Source organism: Schistocerca serialis, chromosome 6 (genome assembly GCF_023864345.2).
Source record: "Schistocerca serialis cubense isolate TAMUIC-IGC-003099 chromosome 6, iqSchSeri2.2, whole genome shotgun sequence".
Lineage (NCBI taxonomy): Eukaryota > Metazoa > Arthropoda > Insecta > Orthoptera > Acrididae > Schistocerca > Schistocerca serialis.
Genome location: NC_064643.1, coordinates 522,181,324 through 522,191,092, shown reverse-complemented (window position 1 = coordinate 522,191,092; position 9,769 = coordinate 522,181,324). Strand labels below are relative to the sequence as shown.

General features: G+C 41.0%; 1 pseudogene; it reads left to right on the top strand.

The window, feature by feature from the left end:
- Window positions 1-5,228: 5,228 nt before the first annotated feature.
- Window positions 5,229-5,346, top strand: LOC126485320 (5S ribosomal RNA; annotated as a pseudogene).
- The last annotated feature ends 4,423 nt before the right edge of the window (window positions 5,347-9,769 follow it).

The following is a 9,769-nucleotide window of genomic DNA, read 5'->3' as shown; positions in this document are numbered from 1 at the left end:
AGAAAAATTTGAGAGTGTTCGTCGCTCAAAAATGCAAAAAAAACTTCTTCTCTATGACAACGCAAGGCCTCACACAAGTCTATGCACCCCACAAAACTTCATTGGAATGTTCTACCTCATGCACCCTACAGCCCGGGTCTCGCTCTTTCCAATTCGCATTTGTTTGGCACACCGTGGGAAGCAGTACGTGCATGTGGGGAGGTTATTGATGCAGCAAGACGTTGGATCCGACTTCGAGCAGTGTGGTACCATCCAGACATACGGGCTTTCCTCGTAAGGTGGCGTAACGTCGTAGCTTTGATCGGCGATTATGTTGAAAAATAGCGTTTTGTTGCTGAAGGAGTGGGGAATAATATGGTGTATTGTAATTCTGAGTAAAACCAACCTGCTTTCAGAAAGAAATGTGTTACATTATTTATTGAACGACCCTCATAGTTACGTCTATCAGTGCGAACTAGTCGCCTTACCTTGACGAAACTTTACACTAGAAACAAGACATGAAACTTGCAGCTCAACTTTTATTAATGACACTTTGAGATGTGAACTTGTTATGAAATTGGGAAGACATATACCGATAGCAAATCTGGCAACTTATAACCGAATTCTGATTCATGCTGAAATTATTGTAAAACGATATCGTTTAAATTATCCTAAGCGATGGGTGGATATGAGGTTCGGTTCTTCTCGCACTTCACTGCATTGCCTACCTGCGTTATCGTCAGTTTAACTGAGTTACATCCACTGAACAAACTGTAACACAGTGGCAGGAGAGTGGAAGGGCTGGTTTATTAATCGCTTCCACTGGGCACAATTAAAAGAAGCGCACCTGAAGTAGTTAGACAAAGCGAATACTCTACCAAATAAAAAACAGAAAAGAGAACTAAATATAATTATTGGGTCCTATGACCACCATTCCAAATACTTTAAAATCTGAATGTGATTACCACAACAGGCACTATAACAAGAACAAGAATTTAAATTCGATGATTAGGCACGATGACCATTTTGCCATTAAAACATTTTCAAAAAAATTGAATTTAACTTAAGTGGCATACCAGCCACCTAAAGGCAAGAGGTACCATATATAGCTCCGATAATCTACATCTTCTAAGGCTGGATCTTAATTTATGCAGCTACAAACATGGACGTTTCCTTCGGCACCTGTTTGAAAGGAAAAATATAGTCTACATTAGGTTCTTTCTCGGTTGTAGAGAGCAGCCTCAGGAGCACTGTTGACATGTCGCGCAGTAGGGCCCTGTCACACCCCGTAAGGCGTCCAGGTGTCAGTAGAGGTAAGGTCGTTGCTCTCCGTCTGCAGAGGGTGCGGTCTGTTCAGTGCTGACCGTCCCACTCGACACCAAGGAACATTCTATATTTTTTTTATTTTACACGACTACTTCCATAAGACCAAATTGGGGTACAAATCCCGTGGCCATGGAACGGGTCACTTCGTGAAATTACAACATAAAAGTAGTAACAGATAAAATAAAATGCTTATGAAACCGAAAAAAGACAAGCCATAAGTATGTGTAAACGCAAACAACAATATACATAGGAATCAGCCTAATTGTTCGAGGAACTCCTTGACAGAACAGAAGGAGTGACACTTGAGGAAACGTTTCAGCTTCGATTTGAAAGCGCATGGATTGCTGCTAAGATTTTTGAATTTTTCTCGTAGCTTATTGAAAACATATACACACTTTTCTGCACAAGATTCAAGGAAGTGCGATCTAAATAAAAGTTGGATTTCTGCCTAGTACTAATCGAGTGAAACCTACCAATTCTTGGAAATAAGATGATATGTTAAAAGAAACGACGGTAAAGAATATAGAGAGTGAGAGGCCACTGTCAGAATATTCAGACTAACGAACAGTTGTCGACAAGAGGTTTAAGAACTTAACAACACTTATTACCCGAACCACCCTTTTCTGAGCTAAAAATGTCCTTTGAGAATGGAAAAAGTTACCCCAGAATATAATACCATACGTCATAAGCGAAGGATGATAAGCAGAGCAGACTATTTTTCGGATCGAATATCACTTACTTCACATACCTCTCGAATAGCAAAAATGGTAGCATTAAGTCTGAACAAGACCATGAATGGAGGCTTTTCACTACAGTTAACTATCTGAACACCTAATTTGAACTGTTCCGTTTCACTAATGATATGCCGATTCTGTGAAATTAAAAGGTCGGGTTTTGTTGAATTGTGTATTAGAAAATGTAAAAACTGAGTATTATTGTGATTTAGCGTTAATTTATTTTCTACGAGCCATGAACTTATGTCACGAACTGCACTATTTGAAACAGTGCCAATGTTGCACACAAAATCCTTTACTACGAAGCTGGTGTAATCTGCAAATATAGATATTTTACAGTTGCCTGTAATACTAGAGGGCATATAATTTATATAAATAACGAACAGGAGTGGTCCCAACACTGATCCCTGGGGCGCCCCCCATTTGATTGTACCCCTCTCAGACCTCACGTCACAGGGGCATTCTCAACACTGCGAGTAATGACCTTTTGCTGTCTTTTTTTAATGTAAGATGTGAACCAATTGAGAGCTACTCACCGTATTCCATAATTGTCCTGCTTTTGGAGCATTATTTTGTGATCAACACAATTAGAAGGCTTACTTAAATCAAAAAATATGCCTAGCGCTCGAAACCTTCTGTTTAACCCATCCAGTACCTCACAGAGAAAAGAGAATATAGCATTTTCAGTTGTTAAACCACTTGTAAAACCGATCTGTACATTTGACAGCAAATTATGTGAAATAAAATGATCAATTATCCTTACATACATAGACTTTTCAATAACTTGAGCAATCACTAATGGCATAGAGATAAGTGTAAATTTTCTAAGAGAAACGAAATGTCATGGAGATAGGTTACCGCTAATGGGCTCAGTACGTCAGAAATATAACATTTACTGATAAAATGCTGGATATACCAACCATAAATAACCGTCTTGGGCAGCAGTGTCCGCTGTTTTGTCAGGAACTTACGAGACACTAGGATTTCTGTTGTAACGCATCTTATTACCATTTCAAAGTAAATCAGAAGATGGTCTGTTAACAGCTGAAACCGGTTGTTTAATAAATTTTGGAGTAATGCAGCTGTGTGGAATCATGAGTTTTCAACCTGTCTAACACATCAATACAAATTTTTAAAATAGTTTTGACGAAAAAAATAACATTTCCTACCAAATTTAATGGTAAACAATACTAGTATAGTAATACATACCCTCTTTTGTAACTGTGTATGATCAGTATTTCGTACGTAAAGTTATGTACCCTTCAAAAATTTGATACCTACCGTAAATATTTCAAATATTTTAGCACAGCGTAAGTCGTTAAATTCTTTAATATTAATGCTATTTAAATCGGTTTTATGTATAATAAGGCAGACATAATTGATTAGAACTATAAGTTTCTGATGTGGAGTGTAGATCAGAATACAATAGCTACGTGGCCTCTTTCTAGGTTAAGGGGCACTAAATTTATTGTTAATAGAAGTGTTGATACTTTTGACTTCCATGAGTCTTTGTGCAAATGTGAATAGGAGGTTCTGATGTCAGTCAAAGATTCCCGAAACACAAAACAATGGCAGACAGTGCTAAATGTTTAGCACTGTTCTTCCATGGCAGTGTCATCTGGCCCACTGTAATTCGTGTGTGCGTTACGTTCATTTTCAGGAGATCAGGAGTTCAGCGTCGTCTAAAGAGAAGAAAATATCGACACTGCTGCCGGTTAAGACCGAATATCGCACTGGTCTGAGCAATTACATATATAACATTTGCGGTCTTCGTCCGCTGCTAGCCAAATTGTGCATTCGCTTACAAAACTTTTCACAGTCTAAACTGATTTATGAATATTTCGTCTATCACAGTATTTTGCCTAATATCCTCGTTAACGATCAGCAAAAAACCCGCTCTTGCTTTCATCGAAGCGCATCGAGTGTCGAATACTCTCGAATAAACGAACCGGATCTAATTTTAAATGGGATCGTCCTTGCATATATCTATCGCTAATAACCAGGCGCACTGAGCACACATAAATGAGAGCAGAAACATTATGATCGAGAGATAGAGAGCAATATAGCGTTCCGTTGCGGAACTGGGGCTTTGGTAACCGTCGTCAGAGGCAACATCTCTTTTGATAATGTTGCCTGGCTACCTTGCTGCCCATCCGGATTAGAACCGGATAATGAAATGCAACATTAACTCAGGCCCGATATTATCTTTGGAGAGCGCCGTGAAAGCCAATATAAAATTTAGGTGTGACGATACTTAAGTTAAAAAGTACTGGTCTGTAAAAATTAAGAACACATTGCGAAACGAATTACCGAACTTATATTATTCATTCTGTTTTTCGAAGCTGTGGTGAGGAAAAAGGATAACATAGTCAAATAATTAAGTTACGTAATCACTAACTTGAGGTCCGGCCGAAGTGGCCGTGCGGTTAAAGGCGCTGCAGTCTGGAACCGCAAGACCGCTACGGTCGCAGGTTCGAATCCTGCCTCGGGCATGGATGTTTGTGATGTCATTAGGTTAGTTAGGTTTAACTAGTTCTAAGTTCTAGGGGACTAATGACCTCAGCAGTTGAGTCCCATAGTGCTCAGAGCCATTTTGTACTAACTTGAGCAACAGTTGGCAACAAATTGTATCAAAATAACTTTTTTTCGCAGAATCCTAGAAGAAACGTTTGTTAATAGACGTTGTGAAAAGATAAAATATTAAGTGCTCCCTGACATGAAACTCTTTCTTAAAGAAACCATATCGTTGTCCTTGTCTTCATTCCGAATGGTGGCTTGATGCAGCTTTCCACTCTAGTCCATCCTGTGTGAGACCCTTCATCCCTGCATAACTACTGCAACTTAGCTTCAGTTTGCACCTGCTCAGTGTGTTAATCTGTTGTTCCCTCCACAATTTTTAGCTTCTCCCCACACTATTTGCCTCCAATACTGTATTTATGATTCCTTGATGTCAGTCGATCCCTACTTTTAGTAATGTTGTGCCACTAATTTCCTTCCTCTTCAGCTACATTCAGGATCACCTCATTAGTTACAAGATGTACTCATCTAATGTAATAAAATCATGCACCGGATGAAACTCAGGTCTATCGACAGCATTTCAAGGGTTTTTCAGGGATTATTTCAGAGTATTATGTGGTAAGGTACCCGTTTTCTCCGGTGGCCCATTACAGAATGATAATATCTTTCTAAGCCAACGGCCTTGCCGCAGTGGTAACAACGGTTCCCGTCAGATCACCGAAGTTAAGCGCTGTCGGGCTAAGCTAGCACTAGGATGGGTGACCATCCGGTCTGCCGAGTGCTGTTGGCAAGCCGGATCCACTCAGCCCTTGTGAGGTAAACTGAGGAGCTACTTGATTGAGAAGTAGCGGCTCCGGTCTCGGAAACTGACATACGGCCGGGAGAGCGGTGTGCTGACAACATGCCCCTCCATATCCGCATCCAGTGACCCCTGTGGGCTGAGGATGAAACGGCGGCCGGTCGGTACCTTTGGGCCTTCATGGCCTGTGCGGGAGGAGTTTAGTTTAATATCTTTATAAATTATTAGGTTAGTTATCCAGATTACCTCTCTTTCATAAAAATAACTTAACCCTTTACAACTTGTTTGATTTGTTATTCAAATTCCCTTTTTTTATAAAAATAACTTCAGGAGCAGGGAAGACTGGCTGCCGAGAATGAACCTGAATATAGGAAGAGATAACATTGTTTGTGAACCGTTGGTCATTCGGGAAAAGATCATTCTTCCACCATTACATATTAAACTTGGGCTCACGAAAGAGTTTGTTAAAGCTTTAGACAGGAATGTCTGTTGCTCCAAATATGTTTGTCAGTCATTTCCTGGTCTTAGCACAGAAAAGTTAAAAGTAGGAATTTTTGATGGGTCACAAATCCGTACTCTTATAAACATCGGCGATTTCACAAACCACATGACTGAAGCTGAACTGTAAGTATGGACTAGCTTTGTATCAGGTGTCAAAATTTTATTGGGGAATCACAAAGCTGAAGAATATTCCGAAATAGTAGACAAAATGCTCCAGAATTTCCAGAACGTGGGAGCTAATATGACTGTAAAATTGCATTTTTGCACAGTCGTTCGAATAAATTTTCTGAAACTTTGGCGATTACAGTGAAGAACAAGGAGAACGGTTTCACTAGGACATCGGGATTATGGAGGAAAGATATCAAGCCCTTTGGGATCGCCATGTGATGGCAGATAACTGTTGGAACTTGCAAAGAGACTGTCTGAACCAAAAACACCGAAGAAAATTCCATACAAAACGTCTTTCATAATTATTATTGACATGTTTCTGTTGTTATGATTGTTTCTATTATTATTTGTAGTATTTATAGCACTCTGTTGGAAATCATAACCTTAAAATAAACGTTTTACAAATATTCTTCTCTTTCTTATAAATTAATTTCCGGTATAAATGGATTTCCTTTATCTCAAAATGTAGAGTCAGTTCAACAAAAATATTATTATTTTCGTATTCAGGAGACCAAAGTTACTTGACACCGATCAATAAATCCCATGACATAGAATCAGTGTCGCCCTGTGTAATGTTTGCACAAACCTTTAATCCCTTCCCTCATCCCCTTTCCGTCTGAATAGTTGCTCGAGTGAGAAACCTTTGTACGAAATAGTATGTTTTATGATTGCTGTACACAGTATGTTAGACAACTGTAAGGTAGCTTGCACTTTTTTAACTGTATTTTAACAGATATTTCTAAGAAAATGCTATAAATTTTATTCTCAATTCATGTCTTCTATGTACACAATATTTGTATAATGTTTACTTACTTAGAATACTGTCTAACACTGACGTAAAGAATTTCATGTGCATATAAATATGAAACCTTTATGGTGGTTTTTCAACTTTAGCTGTACATAAATGTAGCTCCATGCTATGTCTGGAGTGCGGGACTTCGGCTGGTCGATTTCCAATAATAAAATACCAACAGCCGTTATTTTGGTTTTATTTGTTAGGCAACCAGTTTCGACATTACATTATGTCATCTTCAGGCCTATACAGTGAAGGTTAAAAAAAGAGCAATAAGTATACAGTAAAAAGTCAGAGAGTGTTGTCCTACTGGGATCTGCCTTCTTACCTATTTGATCCTTCCCTGTGCCTTCCCTATTTCAGCACTCAAAGCTACCGGTTGTTCTATTGTAATCTTTTCCCCTTTCAGTCCAGCACTGCCAAATGCTCCTTCCGAAACTCTCAGCAAACTCTGTTCCTTCAATTGTTGTTGTTCCCATCGCTTTAATTTTCTACTTTTTTGGAATTTCTGCCTTTTTGTCTCCAGTTCATTACCAGTAAATTATGGTCAGAATCCACATCTGCGTCTGGAACTGTCTTACAATTTAATGGCTGGTTTCGAAATCTCTGTTTTACTCTTATATGACTTATCTGATATCTTTCTGTGCTCCAACGTCTCTTCCAATCATACAATCGTCTTTCGTTACTCACAAACAAAATGTTGGTGAAAATTTAATTATGGTGTATGCAAAATTCTACCAGGCTGGTTCCCCTTCCATTCCTTTGCCCCTATCCACATTCTCATTTTTCTTCTCTTCATTTGGCTGCTACTGATTGCCGATCACCCATCAAAGTCAAATTTTCTATCTGAATAGTTCTCTTTTTGACATCATATGTTCTTCCAGTGTCTTCATCATCTGCGGGCCGCCCCCAGTAGCTGACTGGTCAGCGCCACAGAATGTCAGTCCTAAGGGCTCGGGTCCGATTCTCGGCTGGGTCGGAGATTTTCTCCGCTCAGGGACTGGGTGTTATGTAGTATCAATCATCATTATTTCATCCCCCTTTACGCGCAAGTACCCGAAGTGGCGTCAGATCGAAAGACTTGCACCCGGGGAACGGTTTACCCGACGGGAGGCCCTAGCCACATGACATTTTATTTATCATCTATGGGGAAAGTTGGCAGTGGTGGGTGTTGGCTTCGTGTCTACAATAACGCTTTTACCAGCCTGTTCGTAGTAGCTTACTCGCGTTCCTATTCTTATTGATTATTATGCCTGCTTCTGTATTACTCCTGAGTGAATTTGTTTTGATAACTGTGCCATCTCGGTGAGCTCCACGGTTTGTGGAGGGCCCAATGTCACATAATTGATATTCAGGAGTTCAAAATTGAATATATCAACTAATTTCTTGTGACGATATGAGTGGATATTCTGGTAAGGTTAGCGCTGGTACGAGATCACACAGGCGACTTATCATTTTGCGCCCCCCTCCATTCACCCTTTCCCTTCGTACACCTTCAGCTGTGTGAGCTTTCGCTACTAAATCTTGCGAGAGGCACCCCTCATGCCACTCTCAGCTTGGCGCTCGAGGCGGCCGCTACTAATTGTGATACGTCTCGTACCTTACAGCTGAAGCGCCCCTGGCGCCCCTCCCAGCTTGGCACCCCATATGGCAGTTTGCGCCGCTTGGGACTTACACCGGCGCTGTCTGCATCTGGCGAAATAAGTAGATCATACACTGACGGAAAAATGAATCACAGTGCCAAGAAGCATTTGTCCGACATAAATGAAAGTTGATGAGCGTGTTTCTACATTTAAAAGGTGATGTCAGTTCTACATTCATGCCAGTCCCATCAGAATGACGCTAGTAGAGCCACTATGCGGATGCAAATGTGGTTTACTATAAATACACGCTGTAACTCTCATGAGCGTTAGTTACCTTTGGGACTGGACGTGGTGAGTTGATGTTAGTCAGGAACGCCCTTAAGGTGACAAAGATGTCATTATCAACATCCCACTGGGTTTTAACGAGGTCTTGTAAGAGAGCTACAAGAAGCTGGATGTTCCTTCTGCGATATTGCAGAAAGTCCTGTCAGGAATGTCGCCACAGTACGTGATTGCAGGCAACGGTAATCTCGAGAATATACAGTCGCAAGAAGACCAGGCCCCAGACGGCCTCATGGCACTACCGAGGTGGACGACCATCGTATTCGGTGTGGGGCTCCGGCCTGTACATGCAGCAGCAGTCTGAGCAGCAGTTGGCACCACAGTGACTTAACGAACCGTTACAAATCGGTTACTTCAGGGACAGCTCCGAGCCTGTAGCATGATTCCCACTGACCCCAAATTACCACCATTTGCGACTCTAGTGGTCTCAAGAGAGATTTCATTGGAGGACAGGGTGGACCTTTGCTATATTTTCTGAAGAAAGCTTGTCCTGTCTCAGTGTCAATGACGGCAGTGAATTGGTTAGAAATATGCCAGTCGAGGGCATTCAACCTACCTGTCTGGTCTGGGATGAGATTTCGTATGACGGCATGAGCACTCCCATGGTTATCCCATGCACCCTGACTGCAAATTTGTGCATCAGTTGGTGATTCGGTCTGTTGTGCTACCATTCATCGCAGCATTCCGACAGCCTAACGCTCGCCCACATACCGCTGTTGTATATCAATATGCTCTACAGAACGCCGACATGTTACCTTGGCTTAGTCGATCACTAGATCTGTCATCAATTGATCATACACGAGACGTCATCGGACGACAACTGCAGCTCCATCCACACACAGCATTAACCGTCCCTGTATTAACCGACCAAGTGCAACAGGCCTGGAACTCCAACCCACAACTGACATCTGGCATCTCTACCACACAGTACATGCACGTTTGTATGGATGCATTCAACTTTCCGAGTCTTACACTGGTTATTAACGTACCACAATTTTCCCCTTTCAATGGTTTATCTGGGGCTTAC